The 24,151-nt window shown below is 31.6% G+C and overlaps 1 long non-coding RNA gene across 1 annotated transcript in view; it reads left to right on the forward strand.

Moving 5' to 3' along the window:
- Nucleotides 1-23,924, forward strand: part of LOC139521658 (uncharacterized) — a 56,315-nt gene extending 32,391 nt beyond the window's left edge. Inside the window, exons 2-5 of the long non-coding RNA XR_011664041.1 lie at nucleotides 12,385-12,401; nucleotides 17,980-18,046; nucleotides 22,379-22,445; nucleotides 23,207-23,924. This is a non-coding gene — a long non-coding RNA (uncharacterized lncRNA). The remainder of the gene's footprint in view (nucleotides 1-12,384; nucleotides 12,402-17,979; nucleotides 18,047-22,378; nucleotides 22,446-23,206) is intronic.
- The last annotated feature ends 227 nt before the right edge of the window (nucleotides 23,925-24,151 follow it).

Genomic DNA, 24,151 nt, shown 5'->3' on the forward strand with positions numbered 1-24,151 from the left:
TTAGGTTTAAATGTAACGTTGACACGCTAATTCAAAGATTAAATTCTGAAAACTTGAAACAGCAAATAGCCTCTATTTAAAGGTGATATTAATTGATAGTTTTTGTTACAGATACAGCATCTAGTATATGTTGCCCTCCTCGACAGATGAAGAATGAAGACTCATCAGTATAGGACTGGCCACATGTAAGTACATTACAGTTTGCTTAAGTTTATGTTTATATTTGATAGGCAATGGAATTAGTTTTTTTCCTCAACAATTTGACAAAAAGATGCTTCATGTTAAAATGGGACTTGTAAATTAAACTCATCATAGATACCTGAATTAAAATTTAATATTTACGCCAGACACATGTTTCGTCTACAAAAGACTCATCAGTGACGCTCAAATCAAAAAATGTTAAAAGCAGTCCTCTGCAAAGAGCAAGCTTTAGGTTTTAATGTAACGTTGACACGCTAATTCAAAGATTAAATTCTGAAAACTTGAAACAGCAAATAGCCTCTATTTAAAGGTGATATTAATTGATAGTTTTTGTTACAGATACAGCATCTAGTATATGTTGCCCTCCTCGACAGATGAAGAATGAAGACTCATCAGTATAGGACTGGCCACATGTAAGTACATTACAGTTTGCTTAAGTTTATGTTTATATTTGATAGGCAATGGAATTAGTTTTTTTCCTCAACAATTTGACAAAAAGATGCTTCATGTTAAAATGGGACTTGTAAATTAAACTCATCATAGATACCTGAATTAAAATATAATATAAAATTTAATATTTACGCCAGACGCATGTTTCGTCTTCAAAAGACTCATCAGTGACGCTCAAATCAAAAAATGTTAAAAGCAGTCCTCTGCAAAGAGCAAGCTTTAGGTTTTAATGTAACCTTGACACGCTAATTCAAAGATTAAATTCTGAAAACTTGAAACAGCAAATAGCCTCTATTTAAAGGTGATATTAATTGATAGTTTTTGTTACAGATACAGCATCTAGTATATGTTGCCCTCCTCGACAGATGAAGAATGAAGACTCATCAGTATAGGACTGGCCACATGTAAGTACATTACAGTTTGCTTAAGTTTATGTTTATATTTGATAGGCAATGGAATTAGTTTTTTTCCTCAACAATTTGACAAAAAGATGCTTCATGTTAAAATGGGACTTGTAAATTAAACTCATCATAGATACCTGAATTAAAATATAATATAAAATTTAATATTTACGCCAGACGCATGTTTCGTCTACAAAAGACTCATCAGTGACGCTCAAATCAAAAAATGTTCAAAGCAGTCCTCTGCAAAGAGCAAGCTTTAGGTTTAAATGTAACCTTGACACGCTAATTCAAAGATTAAATTCTGAAAACTTGAAACAGCAAATAGCCTCTATTTAAAGGTGATATTAATTGATAGTTTTTGTTACAGATACAGCATCTAGTATATGTTGCCCTCCTCGACAGATGAAGAATGAAGACTCATCAGTATAGGACTGGCCACATGTAAGTACATTACAGTTTGCTTAAGTTTATGTTTATATTTGATAGGCAATGGAATTAGTTTTTTTCCTCAACAATTTGACAAAAAGATGCTTCATGTTAAAATGGGACTTGTAAATTAAACTCATCATAGATACCTGAATTAAAATATAATATAAAATTTAATATTTACGCCAGACGCATGTTTCGTCTTCAAAAGACTCATCAGTGACGCTCAAATCAAAAAATGTTAAAAGCAGTCCTCTGCAAAGAGCAAGCTTTAGGTTTTAATGTAACCTTGACACGCTAATTCAAAGATTAAATTCTGAAAACTTGAAACAGCAAATAGCCTCTATTTAAAGGTGATATTAATTGATAGTTTTTGTTACAGATACAGCATCTAGTATATGTTGCCCTCCTCGACAGATGAAGAATGAAGACTCATCAGTATAGGACTGGCCACATGTAAGTACATTACAGTTTGCTTAAGTTTATGTTTATATTTGATAGGCAATGGAATTAGTTTTTTTCCTCAACAATTTGACAAAAAGATGCTTCATGTTAAAATGGGACTTGTAAATTAAACTCATCATAGATACCTGAATTAAAATATAATATAAAATTTAATATTAACGCCAGACGCATGTTTCGTCTACAAAAGACTCATCAGTGACGCTCAAATCAAAAAATGTTCAAAGCAGTCCTCTGCAAAGAGCAAGCTTTAGGTTTAAATGTAACCTTGACACGCTAATTCAAAGATTAAATTCTGAAAACTTGAAACAGCAAATAGCCTCTATTTAAAGGTGATATTAATTGATAGTTTTTGTTACAGATACAGCATCTAGTATATGTTGCCCTCCTCGACAGATGAAGAATGAAGACTCATCAGTATAGGACTGGCCACATGTAAGTACATTACAGTTTGCTTAAGTTTATGTTTATATTTGATAGGCAATGGAATTAGTTTTTTTCCTCAACAATTTGACAAAAAGATGCTTCATGTTAAAATGGGACTTGTAAATTAAACTCATCATAGATACCTGAATTAAAATTTAATATTTACGCCAGACGCATGTTTCGTCTACAAAAGACTCATCAGTGACGCTCAAATCAAAAAATGTTAAAAGCAGTCCTCTGCAAAGAGCAAGCTTTAGGTTTTAATGTAACGTTGACACGCTAATTCAAAGATTAAATTCTGAAAACTTGAAACAGCAAATAGCCTCTATTTAAAGGTGATATTAATTGATAGTTTTTGTTACAGATACAGCATCTAGTATATGTTGCCCTCCTCGACAGATGAAGAATGAAGACTCATCAGTATAGGACTGGCCACATGTAAGTACATTACAGTTTGCTTAAGTTTATGTTTATATTTGATAGGCAATGGAATTAGTTTTTTTCCTCAACAATTTGACAAAAAGATGCTTCATGTTAAAATGGGACTTGTAAATTAAACTCATCATAGATACCTGAATTAAAATTTAATATTTACGCCAGACGCATGTTTCGTCTACAAAAGACTCATCAGTGACGCTCAAATCAAAAAATGTAAAAAGCAGTCCTCTGCAAAGAGCAAGCTTTAGGTTTTAATGTAACCTTGACACGCTAATTCAAAGATTAAATTCTGAAAACTTGAAACAGCAAATAGCCTCTATTTAAAGGTGATATTAATTGATAGTTTTTGTTACAGATACAGCATCTAGTATATGTTGCCCTCCTCGACAGATGAAGAATGAAGACTCATCAGTATAGGACTGGCCACATGTAAGTACATTACAGTTTGCTTAAGTTTATGTTTATATTTGATAGGCAATGGAATTAGTTTTTTTCCTCAACAATTTGACAAAAAGATGCTTCATGTTAAAATGGGACTTGTAAATTAAACTCATCATAGATACCTGAATTAAAATTTAATATTTACGCCAGACGCATGTTTCGTCTACAAAAGACTCATCAGTGACGCTCAAATCAAAAAATGTTAAAAGCAGTCCTCTGCAAAGAGCAAGCTTTAGGTTTTAATGTAACGTTGACACGCTAATTCAAAGATTAAATTCTGAAAACTTGAAACAGCAAATAGCCTCTATTTAAAGGTGATATTAATTGATAGTTTTTGTTACAGATACAGCATCTAGTATATGTTGCCCTCCTCGACAGATGAAGAATGAAGACTCATCAGTATAGGACTGGCCACATGTAAGTACATTACAGTTTGCTTAAGTTTATGTTTATATTTGATAGGCAATGGAATTAGTTTTTTTCCTCAACAATTTGACAAAAAGATGCTTCATGTTAAAATGGGACTTGTAAATTAAACTCATCATAGATACCTGAATTAAAATATAATATAAAATTTAATATTTACGCCAGACGCATGTTTCGTCTTCAAAAGACTCATCAGTGACGCTCAAATCAAAAAATGTTAAAAGCAGTCCTCTGCAAAGAGCAAGCTTTAGGTTTTAATGTAACCTTGACACGCTAATTCAAAGATTAAATTCTGAAAACTTGAAACAGCAAATAGCCTCTATTTAAAGGTGATATTAATTGATAGTTTTTGTTACAGATACAGCATCTAGTATATGTTGCCCTCCTCGACAGATGAAGAATGAAGACTCATCAGTATAGGACTGGCCACATGTAAGTACATTACAGTTTGCTTAAGTTTATGTTTATATTTGATAGGCAATGGAATTAGTTTTTTTCCTCAACAATTTGACAAAAAGATGCTTCATGTTAAAATGGGACTTGTAAATTAAACTCATCATAGATACCTGAATTAAAATATAATATAAAATTTAATATTAACGCCAGACGCATGTTTCGTCTACAAAAGACTCATCAGTGACGCTCAAATCAAAAAATGTTCAAAGCAGTCCTCTGCAAAGAGCAAGCTTTAGGTTTAAATGTAACGTTGACACGTTAATTCAAAGATTAAATTCTGAAAACTTGAAACAGCAAATAGCCTCTATTTAAAGGTGATATTAATTGATAGTTTTTGTTACAGATACAGCATCTAGTATATGTTGCCCTCCTCGACAGATGAAGAATGAAGACTCATCAGTATAGGACTGGCCACATGTAAGTACATTACAGTTTGCTTAAGTTTATGTTTATATTTGATAGGCAATGGAATTAGTTTTTTTCCTCAACAATTTGACAAAAAGATGCTTCATGTTAAAATGGGACTTGTAAATTAAACTCATCATAGATACCTGAATTAAAATTTAATATTTACGCCAGACGCATGTTTCGTCTACAAAAGACTCATCAGTGACGCTCAAATCAAAAAATGTTAAAAGCAGTCCTCTGCAAAGAGCAAGCTTTAGGTTTTAATGTAACGTTGACACGCTAATTCAAAGATTAAATTCTGAAAACTTGAAACAGCAAATAGCCTCTATTTAAAGGTGATATTAATTGATAGTTTTTGTTACAGATACAGCATCTAGTATATGTTGCCCTCCTCGACAGATGAAGAATAAAGACTCATCAGTATAGGACTGGCCACATGTAAGTACATTACAGTTTGCTTAAGTTTATGTTTATATTTGATAGGCAATGGAATTAGTTTTTTTCCTCAACAATTTGACAAAAAGATGCTTCATGTTAAAATGGGACTTGTAAATTAAACTCATCATAGATACCTGAATTAAAATATAATATAAAATTTAATATTTACGCCAGACGCATGTTTCGTCTTCAAAAGACTCATCAGTGACGCTCAAATCAAAAAATGTTAAAAGCAGTCCTCTGCAAAGAGCAAGCTTTAGGTTTTAATGTAACCTTGACACGCTAATTCAAAGATTAAATTCTGAAAACTTGAAACAGCAAATAGCCTCTATTTAAAGGTGATATTAATTGATAGTTTTTGTTACAGATACAGCATCTAGTATATGTTGCCCTCCTCGACAGATGAAGAATGAAGACTCATCAGTATAGGACTGGCCACATGTAAGTACATTACAGTTTGCTTAAGTTTATGTTTATATTTGATAGGCAATGGAATTAGTTTTTTTCCTCAACAATTTGACAAAAAGATGCTTCATGTTAAAATGGGACTTGTAAATTAAACTCATCATAGATACCTGAATTAAAATATAATATAAAATTTAATATTAACGCCAGACGCATGTTTCGTCTACAAAAGACTCATCAGTGACGCTCAAATCAAAAAATGTTCAAAGCAGTCCTCTGCAAAGAGCAAGCTTTAGGTTTAAATGTAACGTTGACACGCTAATTCAAAGATTAAATTCTGAAAACTTGAAACAGCAAATAGCCTCTATTTAAAGGTGATATTAATTGATAGTTTTTGTTACAGATACAGCATCTAGTATATGTTGCCCTCCTCGACAGATGAAGAATGAAGACTCATCAGTATAGGACTGGCCACATGTAAGTACATTACAGTTTGCTTAAGTTTATGTTTATATTTGATAGGCAATGGAATTAGTTTTTTTCCTCAACAATTTGACAAAAAGATGCTTCATGTTAAAATGGGACTTGTAAATTAAACTCATCATAGATACCTGAATTAAAATTTAATATTTACGCCAGACGCATGTTTCGTCTACAAAAGACTCATCAGTGACGCTCAAATCAAAAAATGTTAAAAGCAGTCCTCTGCAAAGAGCAAGCTTTAGGTTTTAATGTAACGTTGACACGCTAATTCAAAGATTAAATTCTGAAAACTTGAAACAGCAAATAGCCTCTATTTAAAGGTGATATTAATTGATAGTTTTTGTTACAGATACAGCATCTAGTATATGTTGCCCTCCTCGACAGATGAAGAATGAAGACTCATCAGTATAGGACTGGCCACATGTAAGTACATTACAGTTTGCTTAAGTTTATGTTTATATTTGATAGGCAATGGAATTAGTTTTTTTCCTCAACAATTTGACAAAAAGATGCTTCATGTTAAAATGGGACTTGTAAATTAAACTCATCATAGATACCTGAATTAAAATATAATATAAAATTTAATATTTACGCCAGACGCATGTTTCGTCTTCAAAAGACTCATCAGTGACGCTCAAATCAAAAAATGTTAAAAGCAGTCCTCTGCAAAGAGCAAGCTTTAGGTTTTAATGTAACCTTGACACGCTAATTCAAAGATTAAATTCTGAAAACTTGAAACAGCAAATAGCCTCTATTTAAAGGTGATATTAATTGATAGTTTTTGTTACAGATACAGCATCTAGTATATGTTGCCCTCCTCGACAGATGAAGAATGAAGACTCATCAGTATAGGACTGGCCACATGTAAGTACATTACAGTTTGCTTAAGTTTATGTTTATATTTGATAGGCAATGGAATTAGTTTTTTTCCTCAACAATTTGACAAAAAGATGCTTCATGTTAAAATGGGACTTGTAAATTAAACTCATCATAGATACCTGAATTAAAATATAATATAAAATTTAATATTTACGCCAGACGCATGTTTCGTCTTCAAAAGACTCATCAGTGACGCTCAAATCAAAAAATGTTAAAAGCAGTCCTCTGCAAAGAGCAAGCTTTAGGTTTTAATGTAACCTTGACACGCTAATTCAAAGATTAAATTCTGAAAACTTGAAACAGCAAATAGCCTCTATTTAAAGGTGATATTAATTGATAGTTTTTGTTACAGATACAGCATCTAGTATATGTTGCCCTCCTCGACAGATGAAGAATGAAGACTCATCAGTATAGGACTGGCCACATGTAAGTACATTACAGTTTGCTTAAGTTTATGTTTATATTTGATAGGCAATGGAATTAGTTTTTTTCCTCAACAATTTGACAAAAAGATGCTTCATGTTAAAATGGGACTTGTAAATTAAACTCATCATAGATACCTGAATTAAAATATAATATAAAATTTAATATTTACGCCAGACGCATGTTTCGTCTTCAAAAGACTCATCAGTGACGCTCAAGTCAAAAAATGTTAAAAGCAGTCCTCTGCAAAGAGCAAGCTTTAGGTTTTAATGTAACCTTGACACGCTAATTCAAAGATTAAATTCTGAAAACTTGAAACAGCAAATAGCCTCTATTTAAAGGTGATATTAATTGATAGTTTTTGTTACAGATACAGCATCTAGTATATGTTGCCCTCCTCGACAGATGAAGAATGAAGACTCATCAGTATAGGACTGGCCACATGTAAGTACATTACAGTTTGCTTAAGTTTATGTTTATATTTGATAGGCAATGGAATTAGTTTTTTTCCTCAACAATTTGACAAAAAGATGCTTCATGTTAAAATGGGACTTGTAAATTAAACTCATCATAGATACCTGAATTAAAATTTAATATTTACGCCAGACGCATGTTTCGTCTACAAAAGACTCATCAGTGACGCTCAAATCAAAAAATGTTAAAAGCAGTCCTCTGCAAAGAGCAAGCTTTAGGTTTTAATGTAACGTTGACACGCTAATTCAAAGATTAAATTCTGAAAACTTGAAACAGCAAATAGCCTCTATTTAAAGGTGATATTAATTGATAGTTTTTGTTACAGATACAGCATCTAGTATATGTTGCCCTCCTCGACAGATGAAGAATGAAGACTCATCAGTATAGGACTGGCCACATGTAAGTACATTACAGTTTGCTTAAGTTTATGTTTATATTTGATAGGCAATGGAATTAGTTTTTTTCCTCAACAATTTGACAAAAAGATGCTTCATGTTAAAATGGGACTTGTAAATTAAACTCATCATAGATACCTGAATTAAAATATAATATAAAATTTAATATTTACGCCAGACGCATGTTTCGTCTTCAAAAGACTCATCAGTGACGCTCAAATCAAAAAATGTTAAAAGCAGTCCTCTGCAAAGAGCAAGCTTTAGGTTTTAATGTAACCTTGACACGCTAATTCAAAGATTAAATTCTGAAAACTTGAAACAGCAAATAGCCTCTATTTAAAGGTGATATTAATTGATAGTTTTTGTTACAGATACAGCATCTAGTATATGTTGCCCTCCTCGACAGATGAAGAATGAAGACTCATCAGTATAGGACTGGCCACATGTAAGTACATTACAGTTTGCTTAAGTTTATGTTTATATTTGATAGGCAATGGAATTAGTTTTTTTCCTCAACAATTTGACAAAAAGATGCTTCATGTTAAAATGGGACTTGTAAATTAAACTCATCATAGATACCTGAATTAAAATATAATATAAAATTTAATATTAACGCCAGACGCATGTTTCGTCTACAAAAGACTCATCAGTGACGCTCAAATCAAAAAATGTTCAAAGCAGTCCTCTGCAAAGAGCAAGCTTTAGGTTTAAATGTAACGTTGACACGCTAATTCAAAGATTAAATTCTGAAAACTTGAAACAGCAAATAGCCTCTATTTAAAGGTGATATTAATTGATAGTTTTTGTTACAGATACAGCATCTAGTATATGTTGCCCTCCTCGACAGATGAAGAATGAAGACTCATCAGTATAGGACTGGCCACATGTAAGTACATTACAGTTTGCTTAAGTTTATGTTTATATTTGATAGGCAATGGAATTAGTTTTTTTCCTCAACAATTTGACAAAAAGATGCTTCATGTTAAAATGGGACTTGTAAATTAAACTCATCATAGATACCTGAATTAAAATTTAATATTTACGCCAGACGCATGTTTCGTCTACAAAAGACTCATCAGTGACGCTCAAATCAAAAAATGTAAAAAGCAGTCCTCTGCAAAGAGCAAGCTTTAGGTTTTAATGTAACCTTGACACGCTAATTCAAAGATTAAATTCTGAAAACTTGAAACAGCAAATAGCCTCTATTTAAAGGTGATATTAATTGATAGTTTTTGTTACAGATACAGCATCTAGTATATGTTGCCCTCCTCGACAGATGAAGAATGAAGACTCATCAGTATAGGACTGGCCACATGTAAGTACATTACAGTTTGCTTAAGTTTATGTTTATATTTGATAGGCAATGGAATTAGTTTTTTTCCTCAACAATTTGACAAAAAGATGCTTCATGTTAAAATGGGACTTGTAAATTAAACTCATCATAGATACCTGAATTAAAATATAATATAAAATTTAATATTTACGCCAGACGCATGTTTCGTCTTCAAAAGACTCATCAGTGACGCTCAAATCAAAAAATGTTAAAAGCAGTCCTCTGCAAAGAGCAAGCTTTAGGTTTTAATGTAACCTTGACACGCTAATTCAAAGATTAAATTCTGAAAACTTGAAACAGCAAATAGCCTCTATTTAAAGGTGATATTAATTGATAGTTTTTGTTACAGATACAGCATCTAGTATATGTTGCCCTCCTCGACAGATGAAGAATGAAGACTCATCAGTATAGGACTGGCCACATGTAAGTACATTACAGTTTGCTTAAGTTTATGTTTATATTTGATAGGCAATGGAATTAGTTTTTTTCCTCAACAATTTGACAAAAAGATGCTTCATGTTAAAATGGGACTTGTAAATTAAACTCATCATAGATACCTGAATTAAAATATAATATAAAATTTAATATTTACGCCAGACGCATGTTTCGTCTTCAAAAGACTCATCAGTGACGCTCAAATCAAAAAATGTTAAAAGCAGTCCTCTGCAAAGAGCAAGCTTTAGGTTTTAATGTAACCTTGACACGCTAATTCAAAGATTAAATTCTGAAAACTTGAAACAGCAAATAGCCTCTATTTAAAGGTGATATTAATTGATAGTTTTTGTTACAGATACAGCATCTAGTATATGTTGCCCTCCTCGACAGATGAAGAATGAAGACTCATCAGTATAGGACTGGCCACATGTAAGTACATTACAGTTTGCTTAAGTTTATGTTTATATTTGATAGGCAATGGAATTAGTTTTTTTCCTCAACAATTTGACAAAAAGATGCTTCATGTTAAAATGGGACTTGTAAATTAAACTCATCATAGATACCTGAATTAAAATATAATATAAAATTTAATATTTACGCCAGACGCATGTTTCGTCTTCAAAAGACTCATCAGTGACGCTCAAGTCAAAAAATGTTAAAAGCAGTCCTCTGCAAAGAGCAAGCTTTAGGTTTTAATGTAACCTTGACACGCTAATTCAAAGATTAAATTCTGAAAACTTGAAACAGCAAATAGCCTCTATTTAAAGGTGATATTAATTGATAGTTTTTGTTACAGATACAGCATCTAGTATATGTTGCCCTCCTCGACAGATGAAGAATGAAGACTCATCAGTATAGGACTGGCCACATGTAAGTACATTACAGTTTGCTTAAGTTTATGTTTATATTTGATAGGCAATGGAATTAGTTTTTTTCCTCAACAATTTGACAAAAAGATGCTTCATGTTAAAATGGGACTTGTAAATTAAACTCATCATAGATACCTGAATTAAAATATAATATAAAATTTAATATTAACGCCAGACGCATGTTTCGTCTACAAAAGACTCATCAGTGACGCTCAAATCAAAAAATGTTCAAAGCAGTCCTCTGCAAAGAGCAAGCTTTAGGTTTAAATGTAACGTTGACACGCTAATTCAAAGATTAAATTCTGAAAACTTGAAACAGCAAATAGCCTCTATTTAAAGGTGATATTAATTGATAGTTTTTGTTACAGATACAGCATCTAGTATATGTTGCCCTCCTCGAAAGATGAAGAATGAAGACTCATCAGTATAGGACTGGCCACATGTAAGTACATTACAGTTTGCTTAAGTTTATGTTTATATTTGATAGGCAATGGAATTAGTTTTTTTCCTCAACAATTTGACAAAAAGATGCTTCATGTTAAAATGGGACTTGTAAATTAAACTCATCATAGATACCTGAATTAAAATTTAATATTTACGCCAGACGCATGTTTCGTCTACAAAAGACTCGTCAGTGACACTTAAATCAAAAAATGTTAAAAGCAGTCCTCTGCAAAGAGCAAGCTTAAGGTTTTAATGTAACGTTGACACGCTAATTCAAAGATTAAATTCTGAAAACTTGAAACAGCAAATAGCCTCTATTTAAAGGTGATATTAATTGATAGTTTTTGTTACAGATACAGCATCTAGTATATGTTGCCCTCCTCGACAGATGAAGAATGAAGACTCATCAGTATAGGACTGGCCACATGTAAGTACATTACAGTTTGCTTAAGTTTATGTTTATATTTGATAGGCAATGGAATTAGTTTTTTTCCTCAACAATTTGACAAAAAGATGCTTCATGTTAAAATGGGACTTGTAAATTAAACTCATCATAGATACCTGAATTAAAATTTAATATTAACGCCAGACGCATGTTTCTTCTACAAAAGACTCATCAGTGACGCTCAAATCAAAAAATGTTAAAAGCAGTCCTCTGCAAAGAGTAAGCTTTAGGTTTTAATGTAACGTTGACACGCTAATTCAAAGATTAAATTCTGAAAACTTGAAACAGCAAATAGCCTATATTTAAAGGTGATATTAATTGATAGTTTTTGTTACAGATACAGCATCTAGTATATGTTGCCCTCCTCGACAGATGAAGAATGAAGACTCATCAGTATAGGACTGGCCACATGTAAGTACATTACAGTTTGCTTAAGTTTATGTTTATATTTGATAGGCAATGGAATTAGTTTTTTTCCTCAACAATTTGACAAAAAGATGCTTCATGTTAAAATGGGACTTGTAAATTAAACTCATCATAGATACCTGAATTAAAATTTAATATTTACGCCAGACGCATGTTTCGTCTACAAAAGACTCATCAGTGACGCTCAAATCAAAAAATGTTCAAAGCAGTCCTCTGCAAAGAGCAAGCTTTAGGTTTAAATGTAACGTTGACACGCTAATTCAAAGATTAAATTCTGAGAACTTGAAACAGCAAATAGCCTCTATTTAAAGGTGATATTAATTGATAGTTTTTGTTACAGATACAGCATCTAGTATATGTTGCCCTCCTCGACAGATGAAGAATGAAGACTCATCAGTATAGGACTGACCACATGTAAGTACATTACAGTTTGCTTAAGTTTATGTTTATATTTGATAGGCAATGGAATTAGTTTTTTTCCTCAACAATTTGACAAAAAGATGCTTCATGTTAAAATGGGACTTGTAAATTAAACTCATCATAGATACCTGAATTAAAATATAATATAAAATTTAATATTAACGCCAGACGCATGTTTCGTCTACAAAAGACTCATCAGTGACGCTCAAATCAAAAAATGTTAAAAGCAGTCCTTTGCAAAGTGCAAGCTTTAGGTTTTAATGACACGCTAATTCAAAGATTAAATTCTGAAAACTTGAAACAGCAAATAGCCTCTATTTAAAGGTGATATTAATTGATAGTTTTTGTTACAGATACAGCATCTAGTATATGTTGCCCTCCTCGACAGATGAAGAATGAAGACTCATCAGTATAGGACTGGCCACATGTAAGTACATTACAGTTTGCTTAAGTTTATGTTTATATTTGATAGGCAATGGAATTAGTTGTTTTCCTCAACAATTTGACAAAAAGATGCTTCATGTTAAAATGGGACTTGTAAATTAAACTCATCATAGATACCTGAATTAAAATTTAATATTTACGCCAGACGCATGTTTAGTCTACAAAAGACTCATCAGTGACGCTCAAATCAAAAAATGTTAAAAGCAGTCCTCTGCAAAGAGCAAGCTTTGGGTTTTAATGTAACGTTGACACGCTAATTCAAAGATTAAATTCTGAAAACTTGAAACAGCAAATAGCCTCTATTTAAAGGTGATATTAATTGATAGTTTTTGTTACAGATACAGCATCTAGTATATGTTGCCCTCCTCGACAGATGAAGAATGAAGACTCATCAGTATAGGACTGGCCACATGTAAGTACATTACAGTTTGCTTAAGTTTATGTTTATATTTGATAGGCAATGGAATTAGTTGTTTTCCTCAACAATTTGACAAAAAGATGCTTCATGTTAAAATGGGACTTGTAAATTAAACTCATCATAGATACCTGAATTAAAATATAATATAAAATTTAATATTAACGCCAGACACATGTTTCGTCTACAAAAGACTCATCAGTGACGCTCAAATCAAAAAATGTTCAAAGCAGTCCTCTGCAAAGAGCAAGCTTTAGGTTTAAATGTAACGTTGACACGCTAATTCAAAGATTAAATTCTGAAAACTTGAAACAGCAAATAGCCTCTATTTAAAGGTGATATTAATTGATAGTTTTTGTTACAGATACAGCATCTAGTATATGTTGCCCTCCTCGACAGATGAAGAATGAAGACTCATCAGTATAGGACTGGCCACATGTAAGTACATTACAGTTTGCTTAAGTTTATGTTTATATTTGATAGGCAATGGAATTAGTTTTTTTCCTCAACAATTTGACAAAAAGATGCTTCATGTTAAAATGGGACTTGTAAATTAAACTCATCATAGATACCTGAATTAAAATTTAATATTTACGCCAGACGCATGTTTCGTCTACAAAAGACTCATCAGTGACGCTCAAATCAAAAAATGTAAAAAGCAGTCCTCTGCAAAGAGCAAGCTTTAGGTTTTAATGTAACCTTGACACGCTAATTCAAAGATTAAATTCTGAAAACTTGAAACAGCAAATAGCCTATATTTAAAGGTGATATTAATTGATAGTTTTTGTTACAGATACAGCATCTAGTACATGTTGCCCTCCTCGACAGATGAAGAATGAAGACTCATCAGTATAGGACTGGCCACATGTAAGTACATTACAGTTTGCTTAAGTTTATGTTTATATTTGATAGGCAATGGAATTAGTTTTTTTCCTCAACAATTTGACAAAAAGATGCTTCATGTTAAAATGGGACTTGTAAATTAAACTCATCATAGATACCTGAATTAAAATATAATATAAAATTTAATATTTACGCCAGACGCATGTTTCGTCTTCAAAAGACTCATCAGTGACGCTCAAATCAAAAAATGTTAAAAGCAGTCCTCTGCAAAGAGCAAGCTTTAGGTTTTAATGTAACCTTGACACGCTAATTCAAAGATTAAATTCTGAAAACTTGAAACAGCAAATAGCCTCTATTTAAAGGTGATATTAATTGATAGTTTTTGTTACAGATACAGCATCTAGTATATGTTGCCCTCCTCGACAGATGAAGAATGAAGACTCATCAGTATAGGACTGGCCACATGTAAGTACATTACAGTTTGCTTAAGTTTATGTTTATATTTGATAGGCAATGGAATTAGTTTTTTTCCTCAACAATTTGACAAAAAGATGCTTCATGTTAAAATGGGACTTGTAAATTAAACTCATCATAGATACCTGAATTAAAATATAATATAAAATTTAATATTTACGCCAGACGCATGTTTGGTCTTCAAAAGACTCATCAGTGACGCTCAAATCAAAAATGTTAAAAGCAGTCCTCTGCAAAGAGCAAGCTTTAGGTTTTAATGTAACCTTGACACGCTAATTCAAAGATTAAATTCTGAAAACTTGAAACAGCAAATAGCCTCTATTTAAAGGTGATATTAATTGATAGTTTTTGTTACAGATACAGCATCTAGTATATGTTGCCCTCCTCGACAGATGAAGAATGAAGACTCATCAGTATAGGACTGGCCACATGTAAGTACATTACAGTTTGCTTAAGTTTATGTTTATATTTGATAGGCAATGGAATTAGTTGTTTTCCTCAACAATTTGACAAAAAGATGCTTCATGTTAAAATGGGACTTGTAAATTAAACTCATCATAGATACCTGAATTAAAATATAATATAAAATTTAATATTAACGCCAGACACATGTTTCGTCTACAAAAGACTCATCAGTGACGCTCAAATCAAAAAATGTTCAAAGCAGTCCTCTGCAAAGAGCAAGCTTTAGGTTTAAATGTAACGTTGACACGCTAATTCAAAGATTAAATTCTGAAAACTTGAAACAGCAAATAGCCTCTATTTAAAGGTGATATTAATTGATAGTTTTTGTTACAGATACAGCATCTAGTATATGTTGCCCTCCTCGACAGATGAAGAATGAAGACTCATCAGTATAGGACTGGCCACATGTAAGTACATTACAGTTTGCTTAAGTTTATGTTTATATTTGATAGGCAATGGAATTAGTTTTTTTCCTCAACAATTTGACAAAAAGATGCTTCATGTTAAAATGGGACTTGTAAATTAAACTCATCATAGATACCTGAATTAAAATTTAATATTTACGCCAGACGCATGTTTCGTCTACAAAAGACTCATCAGTGACGCTCAAATCAAAAAATGTTAAAAGCAGTCCTCTGCAAAGAGCAAGTTTTAGGTTTTAATGTAACGTTGACACGCTAATTCAAAGATTAAATTCTGAAAACTTGAAACAGCAAATAGCCTCTATTTAAAGGTGATATTAATTGATAGTTTTTGTTACAGATACAGCATCTAGTATATGTTGCCCTCCTCGACAGATGAAGAATGAAGACTCATCAGTAAAGGACTGGCCACATGTAAGTACATTACAGTTTGCTTAAGTTTATGTTTATATTTGATAGGCAATGGAATTAGTTTTTTTCCTCAACAATTTGACAAAAAGATGCTTCATGTTAAAATGGGACTTGTAAATTAAACTCATCATAGATACCTGAATTAAAATATAATATAAAATTTAATATTAACGCCAGACGCATGTTTCGTCTACAAAAGACTCATCAGTGACGCTCAAATCAAAAAATGTTCAAAGCAGTCCTCTGCAAAGAGCAAGCTTTAGGTTTAAATGTAACGTTGACACGCTAATTCAAAGATTAAATTCTGAAAACTTGAAACAGCAAATAGCCTCTATTTAAAGGTGATATTAATTGATAGTTTTTGTTACAGATACAGCATCTAGTATATGTTGCCCTCCTCGACAGATGAAGAATGAAGACTCATCAGTATAGGACTGGCCACATGTAAGTACATTACAGTTTGCTTAAGTTTATGTTTATATTTGATAGGCAATGGAATTAGTTTTTTTCCTCAACAATTTGACAAAAAGATGCTTCATGTTAAAATGGGACTTGTAAATTAAACTCATCATAGATACCTGAATTAAAATTTAATATTTACGCCAGACGCATGTTTAGTCTACAAAAGACTCATCAGTGACGCTCAAATCAAAAAATGTTAAAAGCAGTCCTCTGCAAAGAGCAAGCTTTAGGTTTTAATGTAACGTTGACACGCTAATTCAAAGATTAAATTCTGAAAACTTGAAACAGCAAATAGCCTATATTTAAAGGTGATATTAATTGATAGTTTTTGTTACAGATACAGCATCTAGTACATGTTGCCCTCCTCGACAGATGAAGAATGAAGACTCATCAGTATAGGACTGGCCACATGTAAGTACATTACAGTTTGCTTAAGTTTATGTTTATATTTGATAGGCAATGGAATTAGTTTTTTTCCTCAACAATTTGACAAAAAGATGCTTCATGTTAAAATGGGACTTGTAAATTAAACTCATCATAGATACCTGAATTAATATTTAATATTTACGCCTTACGCATGTTTCGTCTACAAAAGACTCATCAGTGACGCTCAAATCAAAAAATGTAAAAAGCAGTCCTCTGCAAAGAGCAAGCTTTAGGTTTTAATGTAACCTTGACACGCTAATTCAAAGATTAAATTCTGAAAACTTGAAACAGCAAATAGCCTCTATTTAAAGGTGATATAAATTGATAGTTTTTGTTACAGATACAGCATCTAGTATATGTTGCCCTCCTCGACAGATGAAGAATGAAGACTCATCAGTATAGGACTGGCCACATGTAAGTACATTACAGTTTGCTTAAGTTTATGTTTATATTTGATAGGCAATGGAATTAGTTTTTTTCCTGAACAATTTGAAAAAAAGATGCTTCATGTTAAAATGGGACTTGTAAATTAAACTCATCATAGATACCTGAATTAAAATTTAATATTTACTCCAGACGCATGTTTCGTCTACAAAAGACTCATCAGTGACGCTCAAATCAAAAAATGTTAGAAGCAGTCCTCTGCAAAGAGCAAGCTTTAGGTTTTAATGTAACGTTGACACGATAATTCAAAGATTAAATTCTGAAAACTTGAAACAGCAAATAGCCTCTATTTAAAGGTGATATTAATTGATAGTTTTTGTTACAGATACAGCATCTAGTATATGTTGCCCTCCTCGACAGATGAAGAATGAAGACTCATCAGTATAGGACTGGCCACATGTAAGTACATTACAGTTTGCTTAAGTTTATGTTTATATTTGATAGGCAATGGAATTAGTTTTTTTCCTCAACAATTTGACAAAAAGATGCTTCATGTTAAAATGGGACTTGTAAATTAAACTCATCATAGATACCTGAATTAAAATATAATATAAAATTTAATATTTACGCCAGACACATGTTTCGTCTACAAAAGACTCATCAGTGATGCTCAAATCAAAATATGTTAAAAGCAGTCCTCTGCAAAGAGCAAGCTTTAGGTTTTAATGTAACCGTGACACGCTAATTCAAAGATTAAATTCTGAAAACTTGAAACAGCAAATAGCCTCTATTTAAAGGTGATATTAATTAATAGTTTTTGTTACAGATACAGCATCTAGTATATGTTGCCCTCCTCAACAGATGAAGACTCATGAGTATATGACTGGCCACATGTAAGTACATTACGGTTTGCTTGAGTTTATGTTTATATTTGATAGGCAACGGAATTAGTTTTTTCCCTCAACAATTTGACAAAAAGATGCTTCGTGTTAAAATGGGACTTTTAAATTAAACTCATCATAGATACCTGAATTAAAATTTAATATTTACGCCAGACGCATGTTTCGTCTACAAAAGACTCATCAGTGACGCTCAAATAAAAAATGTTAAAAGCAGTCCTCTGCAAAGAGCAAGCTTTAGGTTTTAATATAACGTTGACACGCTAATTCAAAGATTAAATTCTGAAAACTTGAAATAGCAAATAGCCTCTATTTAATGGTGATATTAATTGATAGTTTTTGTTACAGATACAGCATCTAGTATATGTTGCCCTCCTCGACAGATGAAGAATGAAGACTCATCAGTAAAGGACTGGCCACATGTAAGTACATTACAGTTTTCTTAAGTTTATGTTTATATTTGATAGGCAATGGAATTAGTTTTTTTCCTCAACAATTTGACAAATACCTGAATTAAAATTTAATATTTACGCCAGATGCATGTTTCATCTACAAAAGACTCATCAGTGACACTCAAATCAAAAAATGTTAAAAGCAGTCCTCTGCAAAGTGCAAGCTTTAGGTTTTAATGTAACCTTGACACGCTAATTCAAAGATTAAATTCGGAAAACTTGAAACAGCAAATAGCCTCTATTTAAAGGTGATATTAATTGATAGTTTTTGTTACAGATACAGCATCTAGTATATGTTGCCCTCCTCGACAGATGAAGAATGAAGACTCATCAGTATAAGACTGGCCACATGTAAGTACATTACAGTTTGCTTAAGTTTATGTTTATATTTGATAGGCAATGGAATTAGTTTTTTTCCTCAACAATTTGACAAAAAGATGCTTCATGTTAAAATGGGACTTGTAAATTAAACTCATCATAGATACCTGAATTAAAATTTAATATTTACGCCAGACGCATGTTTCGTCTACAAAAGACTCATCAGTGACGCTCAAATCAAAAAATGTAAAAAGCAGTCCTCTGCAAAGAGCAAGCTTTAGGTTTTAATGTAACCTTGACACGCTAATTCAAAGATTAAATTCTGAAAACTTGAAACAGCAAATAGCCTCTATTTAAAGGTGATATTAATTGATAGTTTTTGTTACAGATACAGCATCTAGTATATGTTGCCCTCTTCGACAGATGAAGAATGAAGACTCATCAGTATAGGACTGGCCACATGTAAGTACATTACAGTTTGCTTAAGTTTATGTTTATATTTGATAGGCAATGGAATTAGTTTTTTTCCTCAACAATTTGACAAAAAGATGCTTCATGTTAAAATGGGACTTGTAAATTAAACTCATCATAGATACCTGAATTAAAATTTAATATTTACGCCAGACGCATGTTTCGTCTACAAAAGACTCATCAGTGACGCTCAAATCAAAAAGTGTTAAAAGCAGTCCTCTGCAAAGAGCAAGCTTTAGGTTTTAATGTAACCTTGACACGCTAATTCAAAGATTAAATTCTGAAAACTTGAAACAGCAAATAGCCTCTATTTAAAGGTGATATTAATTGATAGTTTTTGTTACAGATACAGCATCTAGTATATGTTGCCCTCCTCGACAGATGAAGAATGAAGACTCATCAGTATAGGACTGGCCACATGTAAGTACATTACAGTTTGCTTAAGTTTATGTTTATATTTGATAGGCAATGGAATTAGTTTTTTTCCTCAACAATTTGACAAAAAGATGCTTCATGTTAAAATGGGACTTGTAAATTAAACTCATCATAGATACCTGAATTAAAATTTAATATTTACGCCAGACGCATGTTTCGTCTACAAAAGACTCATCAGTGACGCTCAAATCAAAAAATGTAAAAAGCAGTCCTCTGCAAAGAGCAAGCTTTAGGTTTTAATGTAACCTTGACACGCTAATTCAAAGATTAAATTCTGAAAACTTGAAACAGCAAATAGCCTATATTTAAAGGTGATATTAATTGATAGTTTTTGTTACAGATACAGCATCTAGTATATGTTGCCCTCCTCGACAGATGAAGAATCATCAGTATAGGACTGGCCACATGTAAGTACATTACAGTTTGCTTAAGTTTATGTTTATATTTGATAGGCAATGGAATTATTTTTTTTCCTCAGGCCACGGTTTTTTAATTTGTTGGTTTACGGATTTTCTCCATGAAAAAGTCGGGTCGGTCGGTCGGGAAAAAAATTAAAAAAATAATATCTTTCAAGACAGAAAACTGATATGCAAAATAAATATATATTTCACCTTTCTATAATAATATGTTTGTTATCCTATTTTGTCATCATTTCTTAAATTTTAGTTTAATGAAATATTATTGCTCAGTTGTAATAAAAATTGCATGACATTGCCTAATAATTTCCCGTAAAAAAGGGGGGTGCAAGGACAAAGACGTAATTAAATTTCATAAAGGAAGACAAATTCACATAGCTCTTAATCAATTCCAGAAAACTTGGTGAATAATGATCTTCAAGAACGAAAACTGATAAAGAAATAAATGTAAAAGCGTGGTAAGAAAAATAATTTTTCAACACACGCGTCAAAAACGTAATAGACTCGTCCACTGGAAAAAATGAGAATATCGGGTTAATCTGTTGTCACGTATTCCCGTTTTTATCCAAATGGACGAAATTTTTTTATTATTTATGAAACAAGAAAATTTTAAATGATCTGTTAATATTCAGTACTTTAACTTGATGTCCTGAACTTCCACCTGTCCACATTTGGACAAGTCTATTTCTATGAGAAGATGCATCTTACGGACTGTTGACAAATAAGAGAAACGAACTTATTGTGTAATTGGATTTAAACACGGGGTTCGTTCCACAAAAATATTTGTCCAAACGACATGTCAAGGTCATTAATAATTGATTTATCTATTTTTAGAAACATAAACTGGAAGTTTCATTTTTTCACAACAGAAAGTGTTATCAATTCTGTTAGTGATTAATGCATTTCATTTTATAAAAAAAGGATAATTTATTTATTTTTCAGGGATAATGCATTTATTAGGGTCGGCGGGAATGAAAAAGCATGAAAAGTCAATTTTATTTTTATTCTGGAAATCGGCAAAATCAGGTCGGCGGATCCGTAAACCAACAAATTAAAAAATCCTGGCCTCAACAATTTGACAAAAAAATGCTTCATGTTAAAATGGGACTTGTAAATTAAACTCATCATAGATACCTGAATTAAAATATAATATAAAATTTAATATTTACGCCAGACGCATGTTTCGTCTACAAAAGACTCATCAGTGACGCTCAAATAAAAAATGTTAAAAGCAGTCCTCTGCAAAGAGCAAGCTTTAGGTTTTAATGTAACCTTGACACGCTAATTCAAAGATTAAATTCTGAAAACTTGAAACAGCAAATAGCCTCTATTTAAAGGTGATATTAATTGATAGTTTTTGTTACAGATACAGCATCTAGTATATGTTGCCCTCCTCGACAGATGAAGAATGAAGACTCATCAGTATAGGACTGGCCACATGTAAGTACATTACAGTTTGCTTAAGTTTATGTTTATATTTGATAGGCAATGGAATTAGTTTTTTTCCTCAACAATTTGACAAAAAGATGCTTCATGTTAAAATGGGACTTGTAAATTAAACTCATCATAGATACCTGAATTAAAATTTAATATTTACGCCAGACGCATGTTTCGTCTACAAAAGACTCATCAGTGACGCTCAAATAAAAAAATGTTAAAAGCAGTCCTCTGCAAAGTGCAAGCTTTAGGTTTTAATGTAACCTTGACACGCTAATTCAAACATTAAATTCGGAAAACTTGAAACAGCAAATAGCCTCTATTTAAAGGTGATATTAATTGATAGTTTTTGTTACAGATACAGCATCTAGTATATGTTGCCCTCCTCGACAGATGAAGAATGAAGACTCATCAGTATAGGACTGGCCACATGTAAGTACATTATAGTTTGCTTAAGTTTATGTTTATATTTGATAGGCAATGGAATTAGTTTTTTTCCTCAACAATTTGACAAAAAAATGCTTCATGTTAAAATGGGACTTGTAAATTAAACTCATCATAGATACCTGAATTAAAATATAATATAAAATTTAATATTTATCTAGACGCATGTTTCGTCTACAAAAGACTCATCAGTGACGCTCAAATAAAAAATGTTAAAAGCAGTCCTCTGCAAAGAGCAAGCTTTAGGTTTTAATGTTACCTTGACACGCTAATTCAAAGATTAAATTCTGAAAACTTGAAACAACAAATAGCCTCTTTTTAAAGGTGATATTAATTGATAGTTTTTGTTACAGATACAGCATCTAGTATATGTTGCCCTCCTAGACAGATGAAGACTCATCAGTATAGGAGTGGCCACATGTAAGTACATTACAGTTTGTTTAAGTTTATGTTTATATTTGATAGGCAATAAAATTTGTTTTTTTCCTGAACAATTTGACAAAAAGATACTTCATGTTAAGTTATATACCTGGACTTGTAAATAAACTGGTCAAAGATACCTGGATTAAAATTTAATATTAACACCAGACGCGCTTTTCGACTCATCAGTGATGCTTGAATCAAAAAATGTTCAAAGCAGATCTCAGCAAAGAGTAAACTTTAGGTTTTGATGTAACGTTGACTTGAATATAGGTTTTGATTTAACGTTGACTTGCTTACTCAAAGATTAAATTTTGTAATTGTTTTTTTAGATTGCAATTCTGAAAATAGAGAATGCAATTTACCATAGGAAGTCACTTTGTGGCTAAAACTGCCAATTTTAATGTGAAGTTTCATGAAATATTATATCCAAGAACAGAAAAAAAAACATATGCACTATTTTATTCAAAGGTAATAAAAATATGGGTTTGCAGCATATTTTCAACATTTACATGTATATACTGCGAACTTCTAACAGTTTAAACTTATATTAAAATTCTATACTAGACCTACCTACAGTTTTCCCCTTGAACAACAGTTTGAAATTTTATAACAAATTTGTATAACATTTCCTTTATTTAATTAAAAACTGTAATAAGAATGTTAAGTAATTTTAAATATTATAACTTGTCTCTAATTTCGAAATTGACATATAAAAACAAACATCACATTAATTTCTGAATTGATTGTTTTTGTTACAGATGCAACTTGTGAGATGTTTGAGTCATAAAAGGTGCAGCATAGCAGCAGAAGATGTATAATTGAGTTGTGATGAGACAGTTTAATTCTTTAGATAATAAAATTGATTAATGTTTAAAATATCAGATGAGAATTTGCCAAGTGCCCTTGATATGTCGGCAAAGATATAGCATGCATAACTAAGAATTTACTGGTATTTTAAACCTCTTTTCTAATATTCACAAGTAGTGTCTGATAGTAAATTTAGATATTTACTTATTAACCTGAATTTTGACAACTATTATTAAGTAATTGGAACAATAAGATTTTATTTAGATATTCATATCGAAATTTTTATTATTTCTGTTCCAGATATATACAATTTAGGTTTACCAGCAATTTCAATTTTTGAAATTTGAAATGGAAATATTTAATGATATATAGCCAAAAGATCAATTCAACAATAGTGTTGGTTGCAATAAATGCAGCTCTTCATACTATCTTTAAATTCCAGAATTTGAAAAAACAATATTCAAATTTGACATGTTATCATATCTACAAATTATTAATTCTTGTATATACGATGAGTTTATATAGAATACTCTGTAAATATCCTACATCATCTTTTGAGTAAGGAATCAGAACACCCAAATAAATTCAAATTTGGTGAAATATTTTTCCTGTTGTATCTATCATTGATTTTGTAAGATAATAACAAAAATGTATATGTAGTTTAAACAATTTTGTTAAATACATTTCAAATTCAAAATTCAAAAGAAATAAATTTTAAATTTATAATTGACTAACTTATGGTTTAGTTCATTCATTTTAGAATTTATATCTGAAAAGTTTTGTTGGTTTAGTTCATTCATCTGAAAAGTTTTGTTGTGGACTAAGGAAATATCATTTCAGAAGTACATTTCGCTTGCATGGTATAATCTTCACTAACATTTAACATTGTGGGTTTC

The sequence above is a fragment of the Mytilus edulis genome, chromosome 4 (assembly GCF_963676685.1).
Source record: "Mytilus edulis chromosome 4, xbMytEdul2.2, whole genome shotgun sequence".
Lineage (NCBI taxonomy): Eukaryota > Metazoa > Mollusca > Bivalvia > Mytilida > Mytilidae > Mytilus > Mytilus edulis.